This window comes from Moschus berezovskii, chromosome 1 (genome assembly GCF_049115385.1).
Source record: "Moschus berezovskii isolate FMDL1 chromosome 1, NW_MosBer_1.0, whole genome shotgun sequence".
Lineage (NCBI taxonomy): Eukaryota > Metazoa > Chordata > Mammalia > Artiodactyla > Moschidae > Moschus > Moschus berezovskii.
In genome coordinates this window covers 160,002,130-160,018,998 of record NC_142460.1, presented here as the reverse complement: position 1 = coordinate 160,018,998, position 16,869 = coordinate 160,002,130, and the positions used below count along the sequence as shown (strand labels likewise).

The window sequence follows — 16,869 nt, the reverse complement described above, 5'->3', positions numbered from 1 at the left end:
ACAATAGCTGAGTTATTAAGCAGGTTTCACTTCTGGGGCTGATAAGCCAGAGGCCCAAGATACACTGACAAGGATAGAAGTTTTCTTTAAGTGACATTTTGATCACCTTGAGGAACAGTGAGAAAACTGCTGAAGCAGTGTCACACCACCTGGCCTGAAGTAGGAAGAAGGTTTTGGAGACTGTAGCACTTAGACTTTTGAATCACACCGGTACACTATTGGGTAATAGGACTATGCTGAACACCAAATAGTCTAGCCAGTCTGCAAATATGCAGATTTAGGTCAAGTTTGAGAGCTGACAGAGGCACTGGGCTTCCTGATTTCCAAACTCTGGAATTACTGACAGAAGTCTATCTGGGCAATTTCAAAGATTCCTAAGATAGGATATTACAAACTCTCTGGCTTATATTGGACAGTTCTGACCTGAATTGTCCAAGGAGCTATTAGCTCCCTGGATTTTATTCCTATAATGCTTCTTCCCGAGTTTGCCTGTGTAGTTCTGTGACAGACTGTAAATTTCCAAAAAGCAGGAACCACTTATACTGCTTCTCTGTCCAAGAATACAGCACAGTGACACACATGTTCAATACTTCAGGATGACTTAGTGTTCTCAATGAGGAGCGTCCACCAAATTAGTTACTGCCCCATGGAACAAAGATGGGTGACGTTCAAATCAAACATGCCTTCCCTCAGCCTATGCGCAAACTACAAGCGTCACCAGAACACCCCTTGTTGAGTCAGTCACTGGAATGCTTTATCAGTTGAGGAAGGAAAAGGTTTGAAACTTCCAGATAACATGGAGCAGAAGGTTATAACCATCATTTTTAGACAAGTGCCTTTAAAATCTTGCTACCCAAAGCGTGGTCCTCAGACCAGGAGCATCATTACTGTCTAGAGATTGTTGGGCAGAATTTCAAGTCCCCCTCTCAGGATTACTGGATCAGAATCCGCTTTTTAATAAGATGCCCAGGTCATTCTTGCTCATATTTAGAATTTGAGATATCAATAGATCTAGTAATTGATCAATCTAGCACCAATCAGCGCCCCAAACAGAGATTCAGCCCTTTGTACACGCCTCTTACCCGATTCACTCTGTAGCAACCGAATCCCCAGAGACATCGGAACGGGTGCTGCCGAGGGCAGCTTGGTGATTGGCTAGTCCGACCACGTGACCGGCGCTGGCCCTCCCGTGCTAGTGGATTGGCTCTTGCGGACGCTGACGGACAGGGCCAACGCCAGGTCGGAGGGGCGCGCGCGCTGGCGCGGAGGGGCGAGAACGCGAATGCGCGTGCGCGAGCGGCGGGGCTCTTTCCCCGAGCCGTCGGAGGGAGCGGGAGCGCTTCTCCCGAGGTAAGGGCTGCCGCGGGGCGGGCTCGCTGCCCCTCCGCGGCCGATTGCGGGCGAGCGGGGCGGGGGGATGTCTGAGGTCCGCCCGCCCGGGGAGCCTCACTTGGGAGAGGATGCAGACCAGGCTCAGTCATCTGCCTCGGTTTCCCTTTTCTGCGCGCTAATGCATCTCCCCATCCTCTTCACCGCGGTGACGGGTCCACCCGAGGGGAGTTGCCCACCCGGTAGCCTCGCCTCCGCCTTTGTTTCTCTCCCGGAGGGATGCTGGTACCGACCCCCTCCCCAGGTAAAGGGTGAAGGGTGCTGGGGCGGGGACGTCTCCGGCGCAAGACCTGGCCTAGAGCCGGGGAGAAGATGGCTTTAATGCGGTGGGATCTGTCACATGTGAGAACGAAGAAAAAAATGTAGTGTCACTTTGACCAAGCCACGGGACTCGAACTAATCCGGCGGCGGCGGCGGCGGCGACCAGAGCCGTATTCCTGGCGCAGCCGTGCGGGCGGGGGTCGGGGCAGGACCCGCGGGCCAGCCCAGGTGCGCCGGTGGAAGGCTTCTCCGGACCTGCCTGGAGCTCTCACCCCAGAGTTGCACCGAAACGCTTTCAGCCTGCTGAAGGGATCAAGAGATTCGGAAAGAGAAGGGGGAAAAATTATTTTAAAAGCCGCTGGGCACTGACGGAGAAGGTCCAAGTGAGAGGCTACAATGAGAAATTACAGCGAAACTGATGGCTGGTAGTTGTGAGGGGGAAGATCCCTGCAGTGAACTGCAGAGCAGACCATCACACGGATATTCTCCTTCAAGAAAACCTTTTTTTTTTTTTTTTTTAAGCGGGGCGGAGGGGTGGTTATCTCTGTAAACTGAGGTTTTTCTGGGCTGCGGAATCAAGTAATGACTTATTTTTAGCCTGTTAATGGGTGCTAGGGAGAAGGGAAGGCAGGTTACACCCGTTTAGATCTCCTTAGTTCTTTCAAAAGTGCGTGTTTAAAGAAGGCCTTTGGATGCCAAAAGCTGTGTGAGTGTGGTTTAGGGGGTGGGGGATGTCTCCTTGAAGTCATACTTTACAAAGGCATCCTCTGCCTCTTTCCTTCTCAATTTCCCTAGACCTGAAATAGCAAGAGCATACTGTACAGCTCATAATAAAGTATCAAAAGTCCCTTCAGTTTTCCACTAGTTAATTTATTAGATATACCTGTTAGTCTGCTTGGTTCGGAACGGTTTAAACTATCATTAGGAAGATTTTACTGTGTTCTGGAATTCCACTGTAATTCATTTACAACTTATTCTGGTAGGAAATGGACAAGATTCTCTCTACCTGATTCCTCAGAGACATCCTGACAGGAGTTCCAAGGCTTTTTATTACTCTTACCTTCCCCATACAAAGTTTTGTTTCTTTGGGAAACGATGTGATTTTTTTTTCAAACATCTAAGACACACCACCCAAACTTGTTAAGAAATCAGTTTACTTGGCAAGTTCAAACTAAAGAAGGAACACTTAAATTTGTTAAGGGGAATCAGAATTAACATCAACTGTGGCAGATCAACTTTTGGTGGTTTTCTGGGGTGAGCCAAAGTAAAAGAAAAGGTGTTGCAAAGCTTGTTGGGAATGTAACAAATGACCTCATAAAGTAAAATATAGATTGTCACCTGACTGATTGGTACATAAAGCAAATTAGAGTAATTTTAGAACTTGTCAGTGATTTGTTCCTAGCTGGTATCAATGGGGAGAGGAAGGAATTCTGAGGCTGGGGTAGGGAGTATATTTTGAAAAGGTATATGCTTTTGTGTTTAGAGAGAAAATATCGCTTTTGTTATATAAACTGCACAAAGGGCATGCAGTGTTTATGTTTAGTCTGTGAAAGGAAGGCAAGGGTTTTGGAAAGGTTGAAAAACACTTACTAGGTTAAACGAGGGAAAGCAGAAAGACTGTCAGGCTTAGTTCATCTTAAGAGAAGCAAAGTACCTCAGTGACCTACAGGACAAGGTTTATTCTCTGATTCAGTAAAAGCAACTAATGTTGCTTCCAAAGCAACGACAAAATCATTTCCTTTCTGTCGTTTCTGTCCCCTGGGTCAGGGAGGAAAGAGTGAATGAGAGATTAGAGTCTGACCTGCATGCCTAAGCAGTACTGTCCTTTGAGCAGGATCTGTGTCACACTGTGTAAATCTAAGAGCCGTCACATTGATAGAGGTCTGAGCACCTTCGCTGGACTCTTGCTGTAAGATAGAGTGGGATAACATTGCCACAGGTGGAAGCAAGGTGAGAACATCTGATACGGAAGCCCTAGGGTGAGGAGAGCTAGGAAGTGTTTAATTCAGTGAAGCTCTGCCTTTGGAGCTTTGAGAAGGCAGAGCTGCCTCTCTACTGGCTTAACTGGCTGGGTTTTATAAGGCTTCCCAAGGACCTGCCCTTCACGATGGAGGCTCCTGTGGATTTCTGTGTCTCAGATTGTAAGCATCAGTTATGCTTGTAATGTGCTCTAGAAAAGAAAGGCTCACAAAAACACAAATCTAGGCTGCCATTCTTTCAGGCATGTCAACTGCAGGCTTCCAGAAAACAAGTTATGCCCTCCCTACCAGTAGGTGGCATTGCTGTCTCTGGGAATTCCTGGAGGAGATGAAACACGAGCTGGTAGTCTAGAAGATTTTGAAAGGCTGTGTCAGTTCCCAAAGAAAATCCTGAAAAAAAGGAAAAAAACAAGTTATGAAAGCCAGAAATATTGATACAAAGTAGGAATGATAGTTGTGGGGGTTGAGAATGGGTGCCATTACTTTTCTGGTTGTGTGTGGGAAATGGAAAGGGTAAGCTGACAAGCATTGGAGCACCGGTTTTGAAAGCCCTTGCATACGTATTGTTGGCTAATTGAAAATGAGGTTGAATTCATGATTCAGTCAAATTTCCCAACAACTTCCCAGTGTCTACGTCTTATAAAACTCGTCTGTACACATGGACGGGACTATGGAAATACACATATAACTTTTAAACCTAATCAATATCCAGTAATTATATATCTGAAGATAGTGGTGAGAGTACTAGTAAAAATAATGCTCATGCTTACTGTATTTTAGGACTGTCCACAATAGTAGGTCAAAGTTATTCTGAATCAGTGTCTTCTAAAACTTTAAAATTCCTAGCAAGTATTCTACAATTTTAAGATTTTATTAGCAATTCACATCCTGAACTTTGGTTTTATTGACCTTATTAGCCAGGGTTTGTTCATTTATTCCCCTCTTTTGAACTACCTTTTCTTTCGCTTTTTAAAAAATAACTTTTTGATATGAATTTTGTAGCCATATATTTGAAAGAGGTGATGCTGTTGCTAGTGAGGTTACTGTGCATATGAGCTTTGACCCTTCTGGAGGCATAGAACTCTGCTCCTGGGAGTCATTACCTGAATCACATGCTATGGCTCAGCTTTTTGGAGTTTATTTCCATCTCTCTTCAAGTGAACTCATGAGCTGATTTTTATTACCCATGCCAAATCCTAAAATCTTGCTGACGTTAGACAGCAGTAGTCACAACAGTTTGCTAACATTACCTCATTATGTGACCTCAAATACATTTCTTTGCCTTTCTGAACCTCAGTTTTCTCACCTGGGTCACTGGAATTGGGTAATATGTGATGCATGTTTCTTGAAAAAGATCCTAAGTCAAAAATTCTACGGCCAGCTGATTGATTCTCATAAAGTGTCAATATTTCTGGAGCCCCTGAAAAATTCTCATCTAAAAGGCATTTTCATGCAGTGAACCTAGAGCAAAAAGAAATCTCACTAATATTTCTTCTCAGAGAATCCTAATAATTCAGAGTTGTAAGAAACCTTAGGGATGGTTTAGCTTGACCTTCTCATTTTATAGACAAAGAGTTTCACCTCAGAGCTGGGTGATTTGCCCAAGCTAACAGAACTAGAGAGTGGTAGAAAACTGGGACCCAAGCTCATGTCAGTCCTGCCTTTTTCAGTGCTGAATTTCTTCACCTGCCATCAGTATGCAGAAGATGCTCGGTCTACAGGGCTGGAGCCAAGAAACTTCTGAGTAATTCCTTAAAGTAGGGTTTTTAAACCACAGCATGAATAGTATTGTGTTGGACAGAAATTCAAGGTCTGACTTCTTTTTTGCACCTCATTCTTTTCTTCACTGACTGTTCTTGACTAGTATTCTTTGTTATACATCCTTGTGTTTCTTTAAACTTTCCTGCAGAAAAAAAAAACAAAATACTTTCTTCACCCTAGAAGAGTCATTCCCCAATCAGATGTTTTTAGATTGGGTCCATGAACTCTCTGAAGGCTATGTGACTAGAATAATTTCCATATGATTAGCTTCCTTTTTATTCTTGTATATTTTTTCTATGTGTTTAAGAGATTATTCTGAGGAGTTCCTTAGGCTTCAGTAGATTGCCAAAAGTAAGGGAGGGTCCATGGCACAAGAATAGGTAAAACTTCTAGGGTCGAGAAGAGATTCTGGGAAGTTGCCAGGATGGGAGAGTTTTTGAGGTGCTAGAGACACTGTGGCAGAAGAGAGTTGGGGGTGGGGTACAGAAGTAAGCCTGTAGCAGTTCTTAGAGCATTTTACCTTTATTAAAATGCTGAAATTACTCACTAAATGAAGATGCTGAGAATAGCATTTTACTCATCTTAATGATGGATATGCAAGTACTGATTTCCATTTATCCTTTCTTGTTCATTAAGTAGTCCCTCCTAATTTTGCCCAAACACTTTCAAATTTATATCTCTTTATTGGAGACTTGCATATTAAGAGGTTCCATTCTTCCCTTCATGATTTAGGACTTTGAATTTGGACTCCTATCTTTCACTGCTGAGGCCCTATATTTTACTTTCTGCTCTTAACTTCGAGGACTCACCATGATCTCAGAGATGCAAAATAATTTAAGCATCATGGATAAAAAAACCTTGAGATTCCTTTATTTGTCCCCAGGATTGGCTGTGGAAACCTCTGTTCCTCCTCAGCTAATTATTACTGTTTCCTTTCCCTTTTTTATTTGCAATCTCAAATTCTCTTTTTCTAATTGTCCCCTAATAACAATGACTCACTGTGTATGTATGGAAAATAAAAATTCTTGTTTTTGCCAGAAGGTATACAGAAGTTAATTTGTGATCAGGTCACATTTTGGACATGTGAGATATAACTTTGGTGGAGATCACTGTTTTGAAGAACATTTGCTTGAAAAACTTGGTCTGCCCTGTGACCCCCTTCCCTTAGATTCGGTATGATGGTGGTCCACGCTGGTGAATGCTCCCTTCTGGTACCTTTTTAGAGTTGGGCCAGAGTAGCCATTTACTCTCACTTTAGCAGAAGAGTAAGAATTATCTTTTCTTCCTCAGCAGCTTATCAATTGAATTTATGTAGTAACAGAAGAAAAAGTCCAATTTCTGTACTCTTGATTCCAGCATACTGAGTCAGTATGAGATTTGAGGGACATTGTTGAGTTCTGAGTTTGTTTCCTTGTCTGGGAAATCAGAGGGGAAAGCAGTGACCACTTAAATTCTTTCTAGTTCTGAAATCTTGTGACTGTTTGAAATTTTACCTGGTATCCTGAAAATGGGGAATTTATGTATAATCAAAGTTGGTACCAGTTCTTTATATCTGAAGATCACTTTGTGGTATACAAAAATATCCTCTAATTTTTAAAATCTCTTTTCTACTTCAAGTGTGGTCAAAGAACAACATCTGGGAGTTTGCAGCTCAGTATTTTGTCAAGATACCCAGGAGCTATGCATGCTGTTTTGTCTCATTTTTGCGTCTCACATTGATGCATCGGTCAATGAGGGAAGCAGAGTATTTCACAGATGAGGAAACCAGATCTCAGAGTCATTAAGTAACTAAGTCAGATTTACTGTTAGTGTCTCACCCAGAACTCCATACTCTAAACCTAATATCTTTTTCGTTGGGCTGGAGTCAGGCTTGTATGATACTGATTATTAGCTACCCAGCAACCCAGGGATTTAGGTGTGGCTGTGTAACTAAGTAGAAGTGGAAAAGTATTGTGGTCCATTTCTAGGGAAAAAAGAAACAAAAAGAGAGCACCCACGCAAGTTCCTCCATGCTGTTTTATACTCCTTGTAGGCTGGAATGGAGAGGGTCCCTACAAGATCTTGGGATGCTATGTTAAAGGATGGCAGGACTTTTGTCAGCCTGGTTGCCTGTATTGCTGTTAAGGGAGACTGTTCAATTGTCCAGTATGTATATAGGAACAAGAAATAAGCTTTTATTGCGCTTAAACCATTATATATGTTTGGGTTTATGTGTTAAGTGAGTACTGATAGTTAGCCTATGCTAGCAAATTCATTTGAGGAGCAGTGGCTTGGAACTTGAAGTTATGGATCTTCTGGCCTAACGTATTCATTCATTCATTTTTCATCTTTGGTAGTTGGTGATCGATTGGTTGTGATCCAGCATGCAGAAGTGAGTGAGGAAAGGCAACAGAGCTGATGGGTCATGAGGATGTAAGTGCATTTGAAGGCTCTCACACCCTCTACTCCAGGGTAAGTCAAAGGTATTCTTTGCCATTGTTGTTCTGGTTTTACTCTTGTCTTAACAGCTTCTTGGCATCAGTGCAGTGGGGTGCCCTGTCTGTGAAAGCTTTCCAAAGCCTTTAGTGATTCAGGTCATAAACACAGTTAAGATCAGCACTTACAAAGCTAAAACCATGATCAAGGTGATGGGATAGAATCTGCACGGGAATATCTCAACATAAGGATTTTTTCGTGAGTTTGTATGGGATTTACATAGGGGGTGAGGGTGTTGCTGGGCCTTCCTGAGAAGGGAACTAGGCCTGAGTGCTGTTTTCCTGTAGGCATATCACGTTGTTGTCTCTGCTGACACAGATTCCCCTCTCTCAGCACTCTACTCTTCCATGGATCACTTTGCTTAACTTTTCCTGCGTTAATCACTTTTTTCTTTTTCGGGAGATGGGAAACTGCTTACCAGAGAGTTGATGATTTCCAATTTGGTAGATAATAGCGGTAGCAAAGCACGTGGTTCTGCCCATCCCGTTTTATTTTATCCAGTGTCACTGAAAGTCACATGTCCATTCCCTCCTCATCTTTTTGCAGTTCTTAGTGCAATGGATATAGGCACCGGGAGCATTATAACTAAAGCTGCTTTGGATTTTCATCTGTCATGAAGATTTTGAGACCAAAAGGAGATTTGTTGTGCCCTTCTCAGAGGCACCGGAGGGCTGAGAAGGAGGAGTGAAAAGGACATCCCATCCTTTCTGAGGTCTCTGGCTTTTAGAGCTTAAACTAAAACCAGACTCACTAAAGAGAAAATAATAATTAATACAAATCTAAGCAGAGCTAAGAATGGTTAGGAAAAAGGGAGACAAGAGGTTATATTTAGGAAAAAAAAGTACTCAGCTGAGAAGCTGGATGGAGGATTGTTTTTAAGCATCTGTCTTAGTTCAATACTGTGGAGTCCTTGCTGATAATGTCCTATTACCCATGCTCAGACAGAGGGCACCCAGTAAGGCTGATGTCCTTCTGTGCCTCCCATGGCTCAGTAATGAGTACAATTTACTGAACAAAATAGACAATTAGGAGCTGTAGATCTCTGGAGATTCCCATAAGCATGCATCATTACAGCTCAGGGAGCTGTAAAGCAGAGGACAGGGAGCTGGAGGGCACATCAACAGCTGAAGAGTGCAGGTGAGCAGCCAGACACAGACCCCAGCTCAGTGCCTGGGGGTCACTAAGGAAAGGACCTGGTCTCTGCTAAGCTTTCTCATTAGAGGAAAGGAGCCAGACTTTGCCAGCTTTCCTCATTTTCCTCTGTGGCGCCAAAAAGTATAGCATGACAGAAATAGCAGTCAACTGGTATGTTTCCGTGTAAATGCTGTATGAGGATCAAATTACAGAGGGAGCCATTCTTTATTGTTTAGGAGCCAAAAAAACTAGCGCTGAAGATGCCAGATGATCAGGGGTTCTCATCCTCAGCACCATTGGCATGCTGAGCTTGGTGATTCTTTGCTGTGGGCTATCCTGTGCATTGAGGCATGTTTGGCAACATCCTTGGCCTCTACCCTCTAGATGCCTATAGTTCCCCCGACCCCCACCACAATCGTGACAATCAAGTGTCTCCAGACATTGCCAAATGTGCCCTGGGGAAAAAACTGCCCCTGGTTGAGAACCACTGCTGGAGGTGATTTAATTTTGCTCTTGAGTTTCTCTGGGTTGGCATTTCAGTAACTTAGCCTTATTGTGCTAGTTTCCCTACCTGTAAAACAGACACAGCGTTTATAAGTCAGTAGCCTAAAGAAGGGATGTACAAAGCACTGTATGATTACTTGAGAGCTCTGTGAATGCTAAGAAATACCTGTCTCCTCAAATATCCAGGACCCAGGGATCACTCTTACTCCTTATGAAGGCAGTAGCTGAGGAGCAGGGGAGTTTGAAGGGTCAGTGGTATGGGAAGTGATGCATAGTGCCAGACTCTGATTTCACTTGAAGCCTTCATATTCAGTTCATTTCAACAATATACTCTTGAATAAAGGCTTTTTTTTTTTTTTTTTTTTTTTGGAAAGGGAAAAATGGTAGAGTGGAGGAGAGAGAAAGAGCTGTTAGAAGAGCAGTCAAGGAAATTGCTTTTTACTAGGGATGGGAGATTGTGGTAATCTCTTAAAGTGACTCGTATAATTAGTGCTAAGTTGCTTCAGTCATGTCTGATTCTTTGCGGCCCTATGCACTGTAGCCCACCAGGCTCCTCTGTCCATGGGGATTCTCCAGGCGAGAATATTGGACTGGGTTGCCATGTCCTCCTTCAGGGGATTTTCCTGACCCAGGGATTGAACTTGAGTCTCTTAAGTCTTCTGCATTGGCAGGTCGGGGGTGGGGGTGAGGTCTTTGTCACTAGCGCCACCTAGTGAGGGGAAGTCACAAGGGCATAAAGTCACCAAAGGACATAAAGAAGTAACCCTCCCAGAGAAAAATATCCTCCCAAATTACTACAGATCCTAGAGCAGATTTTGTGAGTAATGCAACAAATACCAGAGAATGTTTGGAGAAATCTGTTTTTATTCTGTAGCTCTTCTATTTCTTCTCACCTTTGAAAGTATAGAAAGGGGGTTATCTTCAACCCATGCCCTTTGAATGATACATAAAATGTTTTAGGATCTTGGTTGTTCTTCTGCTCATCTTCTAGAACTGTGCTGGAATGGTGAAAAGGGCTATCACCCTGGCGTGGGCCTGAAGCAGTCACGTTATTTTACCAGAAAACCTTAGTTTAGGAAGAGCAAGTGCAGGGATTAGATGTAAACTGTCCTGGCAGGTTTGAGTTCAGCCTTGCTGAGATGTTGGTCTCTGTACTTATTAGATACACTCACCAAACTTACACCAAGGCCGTATTGACACAGGCAGAGTGTGGACGGAGAGCGTGGCCATCGTCAGGAAGTTCTGTTGGACAGCACTGCTTTAGTCTGTAAAGACGATTTATCAGAAATACACATTTGCAGTGACAGTGTGTGTGTGCTTGTTATAACAAGACCTCACCTCATCTGAAACAGAATTGTGGTTTGGATTTCTCCATCCTGGGTCACTTTTTAGTCTGTGAGAGGATCTTGCTGAACTTTTTGGCTTGCTGAAGCACCTGTCACAGAAATTCCATGAGCCTGTCTCTCTGACATAACTGAGTGCACTACCTCAAAAATATTTGTGCTTTAATCCCAGGCTGCTGAGCTGTCTCTTTCCATTTGGTGTCTCCACACCCTCACCCTCGGTGGTGAAGCTTGTTTGTGCAGGATGTCTCTTTTGATACTGCCTAGAGCTTCACAAAGGGTCTGGGACAGGTGGTGAGAGAGTTTTCACCTTCCTTCCTCCCAAGCCCCAGCATGGCTCAGAAAAGTGTTTCATAAGAAGGTATTAGTTCACAAGCTTAAGCTCTGAAGCGTTATCCCCTAAAGAATTAGTTTGTAAAGCAGTATAGGACATATTTAGGAGTTAAGCCCTTTAGCAACATGGAAGAATTTTCAGGTGATATTATCTCTTTCTAGTACCAATATTAGTTGCTGTGAAACTATCATAATTAGGACAAGTGAAAAGATTTAGAAATAAAGACACATATTTTAAAAGATGTAATTAAATCTAACTGAGCCCAAGACTGCTTTGCATGGTAGAAGGAATGAGAGCAGAGGGTTTGTGTGCTGTGAGTAGTGTTGCTGGAGACAAGCATGGAGATGGCTAGGCTGAGATGATTCTTGGATGGCCTCCACTGACTGCCTCTCTCCTGACTGTGTGGTGCTCATCCTCGTGTTGCCCACTCTTCACTTTGTGTTTCTGTTCTGCTTTGGTCTGCTTGGGGTGTTGGAGGGGTCTTAATGTTTCTCAAGGGAGGTGCTCTTAGCATTTTGATAGAATGACTCATCATTGTGTGTAACTTTACTGTCCATTATAAGACAGATAGCATCCCTGGTCATTGAATGCTTGTATTACTCTAACCAACTCATGAAGTCAACCAACAAAGCCCCCTGTATTTCTAAATATGGCCTCTGATTGAGAATCACTGGCTGCTAGAGCATTGGGGGGGGGGTAGAAAGGGGGAGTAATTAGAGTTGCAGAAAGTGCAGGTGCTCGGAGGGGCTGGCTCATTAATTTCTGATATGACCTGACCTATTCCCAGTGCTGCAACTGCTTTGGGAGCCAATATTATTCTATAGAGACCAGAAGAATCAGGTTTTGCCAGTGGAAAACTTGGTCCTTGAACCTTGAAATCAACCCAGAAGTCACAGGGGGGAAGTCTGTTAGTGCCACAGAGGGTGGAGAGAATACCGAGGCTCCCAGAGCATGCTGGTTTTTATTCTTGACTGGGAAAAAAAATGCAGCAAGGGAGATTTAAAGACAATCCAAGAGAAAGGGATTTTGCCAGCCATTTCTTTTCTTTCTCTGTGATTGCAAAAACTGGCAGAGTAGCCCTAAATTTGTCAGGTTATGTGTAGACTCTCACATGGGAAATCTGAGGTTGTTTTTTAGTTAGTAAAGAGAAAAAGAACACTTTCAGACGTCTTGCTATGGGGCATCTATAAATGTCTCTGATTACAAGAACAGAAACGCATTCAAGTTACCTGAAGAAACGGAAGGCTTAAGTAAGAATACATGGGAAAATAAACAAATGTCAGACGTGTGGCAACTTGTGGGTAATCCCAGAGGTCTTTCAGGATGAGAAAGAGCCATCATGTGGCCAGACCTCACGGCGACAGGACCTAACTCAGGACCAGGAAGATTATTGCCTGATCTGTTGCAACTCCAGGATGTGTCTTCACCAGCAGTGCTTGATCAGACTGCATTCTACTTCTCCACATTTACATGGCTCAGGATTCCTGTTTTGGCTTCTCTACTCATGTCTTCCTGTCCCCACAGCCTAACTGATGGCCTGTGTATGGACCAAGAAGGAAAAGAATATGATAATTCTGTAGTAACTATCAGCCCTCTGGTTATAGAGATCTTTCTCCCAGGCAGTCTTAGAGGTACTGAAGCCCTCTCTTGGTCTACACCGTAGTGGCCTGGGTCTTCTTACTTCAATAAAGACTGTGGTTTCTCTGAAAGGGAGCAGTGGTAGGGTCAACAGAATGTGAGACCTCTCTTGTGTAAGGACACTGAATTCTTAACTCTTAGAATCAACATAAACAGTGTTTGTGGGTTATGTGTATAATAAAGAATTGGAAGATTACTTTTGAAGCCTCTGCATTCAATAGCAATTATGAAAAAGCCTGTATCCATTTTTTTAGGAGACTAACTGCATCCCAGAGCAGAATGGTAGGGAAATTGCTGGGCTAGATGACTGGGAAATCAGCAGTTGTATTTTCCATATGGATATTTTATTTTTTTGCATCTGTCAAACGTGATTCTCTCAACTACCCATGCATCTTGTAGGAATAATGGCTAGGTAGCTGTCTAAATGTTGAAAGACGTTTTGACATCTCTGACAAGTGTTATTCAATAGCTGGATTTGTAAGATTCCAGTTCTGACAAAGTAAAATAATTTGCCTTATTACTCCATAAATAAAGTCCATATAGATGGTGTCATTTTGGGAATTACTACCTTAAAGGCAGACTTTAAAATGTGTTGTGTTGTAGTGTGTTCTGTTTATTTACCCCCAATCTTGGAGAGCTAGTTTCATTTGAACCAGTGATTGAATATGACTTTACAAGGGAGTGCATCCTCATATTTGCAGAAGGCTCTGTCCTTATTTGTGATTCTGTGATAGGGTAAGATGATGGTCCTGGCTTCATGGGCCATCACAGCTGTGAAGGGCATGCTCTGTGACATCACACACAGCCCATTGGCTCACTGAATTCATTTAAGGCTCTTAACTCTTCTCAAGTAGCTGGAGCATGGGAATGACACATACAGAGTTAGTATTTCCTAAGCTGCAGCTTCTATTGAAAGCAGCAGAAGTTCAGTGGGGCTTCTGCAACTGCTAGTTGAGGAAAGAATGTAGTCTGTTACTGAAAGATGATTGGGATCAGCTTTTTCACTCAGCTGCTTGAAGGAGCAGAGATGAATCTTTTGCTTCAGTTTCTCTTCTTACTCTGGCACAATCCCTGTCCCCTCTATGGAATTTTTTTAACAAGAAGGGAAAAATAGAGAATTGTATCCAATACATTTTAACATATATGATTGTATTTCTTCTGAAGAAGATGTGTATATAGTAACCATATATCACCAGATTAAAATCCTCAGTTTTAATTTTAAAGAAATGCTAATCTTACAGTATAAACCAAAGTCAAAATTTTGCATATATAATTTATTTTTTATAAAAATAAAACAAAATTATGTTTGTTCCCATAGAATCAGGAACTAATTTGCAGCCCTTGCATGAAGATTCTGTAGCAATGGTAAAGACATCTGCTCTCTCCAACGTGTAAAGAAATGAAAGATGATGCCTGAAAGATGCCTGAGAGTCCCAGGTCCTGAATCCTGGTATTTTGTCCTGCTCTAGGCCACTCCCTAGATAAGTGTTGGGGGATAAGTGTGATAAATGGACATAGATGCTTGAGGGGAGGGCTGAAACCTCCAGCTTTGGTGAAGTGTCCTGTTCTTCCCTTAAATCTATTTCTTACTTCCACTGTATAATCATAAGGGATTTGATTTAGGTCTTATCTGAATAGTCTAATGGTTTTCCCTACTTTCTTCAATTTAAGTCTGAATTTGGCAATAAGGAGTTCATGATCTGAGCCACAGTCAGCTCCTGGTCTTGTTTTTGTTAATTGTATAGAGCTTCTCCATCTTTGGCTGCAAAGAATATAATCAGTCTGATTTCAGTGTTGACCATCTGGTGATGTCCATGTGTAGAATCTTCTCTTGTGTTGTTGGAAGAGGGTGTTTGCTATGACCAGTGCGTTCTCTTGGCAAAACTCTGTTAGCCTTTGCCCTGCTTCATTCCATGCTCCAAGGCCAAATTTGCCTGTTACTCCAGGTGTTTCTTGACTTCCTACTTTTGGATTCCAGTCCCCTATAATGAAAAGGACATCTTTTTTGGGTGTTAGTTATGAAAGGTCTTGTAGGTCTTCATAGAACCATTCAACTTCGGCTTCTTCAGCGTTACTGGTTGGGGCATAGGCTTGGATTACTGTAATATTGAATGGTTTGCCTTGGAAACGAACAGAAATCATTCTGTCATTTTTAAGATTGCATCCAAGTACTGCATTTCGGACTCTTTTGTTGACCATGATGGCTACTCCATTTCTTCTAAGGGATTCCTGCCCACAGTAGTAGATATAATGGTCATCTGAGTTAAATTCACCCATTCCAGTCCATTTTAGTTCACTGATTCCTAGAATGTCGACGTTCACTCTTGTCATCTCCTGGTTGACCACTTCCAATTTGCCTTGATTCATGGATCTAACATTCCAGGTTCCTATGCAATATTGCTCTTTACAGCATCGGACCTTGCTTCTATCACCAGTCACATCCACAACTGGGTATTTGTTTCGCTTTGGATCCATCCCTTCATTCTTTCTGGAGTTATTTCTCCACTCATCTCCAGTAGCATACTGGGCACCTACCGACCTGGGGAATTCCTCATTCAGTATCCTATCATTTTGCCTTTAGATACTGTTCATGGGGTGCTCAAGGCAAGTATACTGAAGTGGTTTGCCATTCCCTTCTCCAGTGGACCACATTCTGTCAGACCTCTCCACCTGTGCTTCCCATGAGCCACAGGAAGAAACAGATCCTACTCAGGCCTTTCCCTCCTGAGCCCATTGTTGAATCCTAGCCTTAGCCTTTCTAGGAGACAAAGCTATGGCTGAAGTAATATCCTCAAATATGATTTCTTATTAGCATGTCCCTTTTAAAAGAAGCTTCCTGGACAAGAACGAAGGCAGAGAGACGCAGGCTTCCCTTAGCTGTCAAAAGCTGTCTCCTTTCTATTGGAAAGTGAAAGTTGCTCTGTCCTGTCCGACTCTTTGTGACCCCATGGACTATATGGTCCTTGGAATTCTCCAGGCCAGAATACTGGAGTGGGTAGCCTTTCCCTTCTGCACGGGATGTTCCCAACCCAGGAATTAAACCCAGGTCTCCCACTTTGCAGGCGGATTTTTTACCAGCTCAGCCAGAATGCTTATTAGATCACTTCTGAAATTTTTAATTATTGACATCAGTAAAATATTTGCCAGACATTAAAAATAGGACATTAATAGAGACCCACAGTCAGTTCAGTTCAGTTGCTCAGTCGTGTCCGACTCTCTGCGACCCCATGAATCACAGCACGCCAGGCCTCCCTATCCATCACCAACTCCCTGAGTTCACTCAAACTCATGTCCACAGAGTCGGTGATACCATCCAGCCATCTCATTCTCGGTCGTCCCCTTCTCCTCCCGCCCCCAACCTTTCCCAGCATCAGAGTCTTTTCCAGTGAGTCAACTCGTCGCATGAGGTGGCCAAAGTATTGTAGTTTCAGCCTCAGCATCAGTCCTTCCAATGAACACCCAGGATCGATCTCCCTTAGAATGGACTGGTTGGATCTCCTTGCGGTACAAGGGACTCTCAAGAGTCTTCTCCAACACCACAGTTCAAAAGCATCAATTCTTCGGTGATCAGCTTTCTTCACAGTCCAACTCTCACATCCATACATGACCACGGGAAAGACCATAGCCTTGACTAGACGGACCTTTGTTGGCAAAGTAATATCTCTGCTTTTTAATATATTATCAAGGTTGGTCATAACTTTCCTTCCAAGGAGTAAGCGTCTTTTAATTTCATGGCTGCAATCAGCATCTGCAGTGATTTTGGAGCCCCCAAAAATAAAGTCTAACACTGTTTCCACTGTTAGTGTCTTTTAATTTGAGAGCCCCAAATCCCATGTTAATATGGTGCAAGACTTCAGCTTCTTGTTCCTTCTGGTGTTTCTCTAAATGTGTTTCCATCTTTTCGCTCCTCCCACTAACCCTGTTATCTAGTTTAGGTCCTTTGGTCTGTTTACCCCCTTTCTTACATCTTTCTTGATTTCCAAAGTTCTGTGATTCCCAGCAGCCTGAAGGACAATGTGCTTCTTAACTAGGCATAAAGACAGTCTGCAGT

At 43.0% G+C, this 16,869-nt stretch overlaps 1 protein-coding gene and 1 pseudogene across 2 annotated transcripts in view; one reads left to right on the top strand and one right to left on the bottom strand.

The window, feature by feature from the left end:
• The first annotated feature begins 1,220 nt into the window (after positions 1 to 1,220).
• The window catches only part of TMEM108 (transmembrane protein 108), a 413,918-nt gene continuing 398,269 nt past the window's right edge, over positions 1,221 to 16,869 (top strand). For both annotated transcript variants that reach the window (XM_055413587.2, XM_055413577.2), the window contains exons 1-2: positions 1,221 to 1,350; positions 7,727 to 7,841. The gene's annotated coding sequence lies outside the window, so the exon portion shown is untranslated. The remainder of the gene's footprint in view (positions 1,351 to 7,726; positions 7,842 to 16,869) is intronic.
• LOC129552191 (eukaryotic initiation factor 4A-I-like) overlaps positions 1,786 to 16,869 on the bottom strand; it is a 95,168-nt pseudogene continuing 80,084 nt past the window's right edge.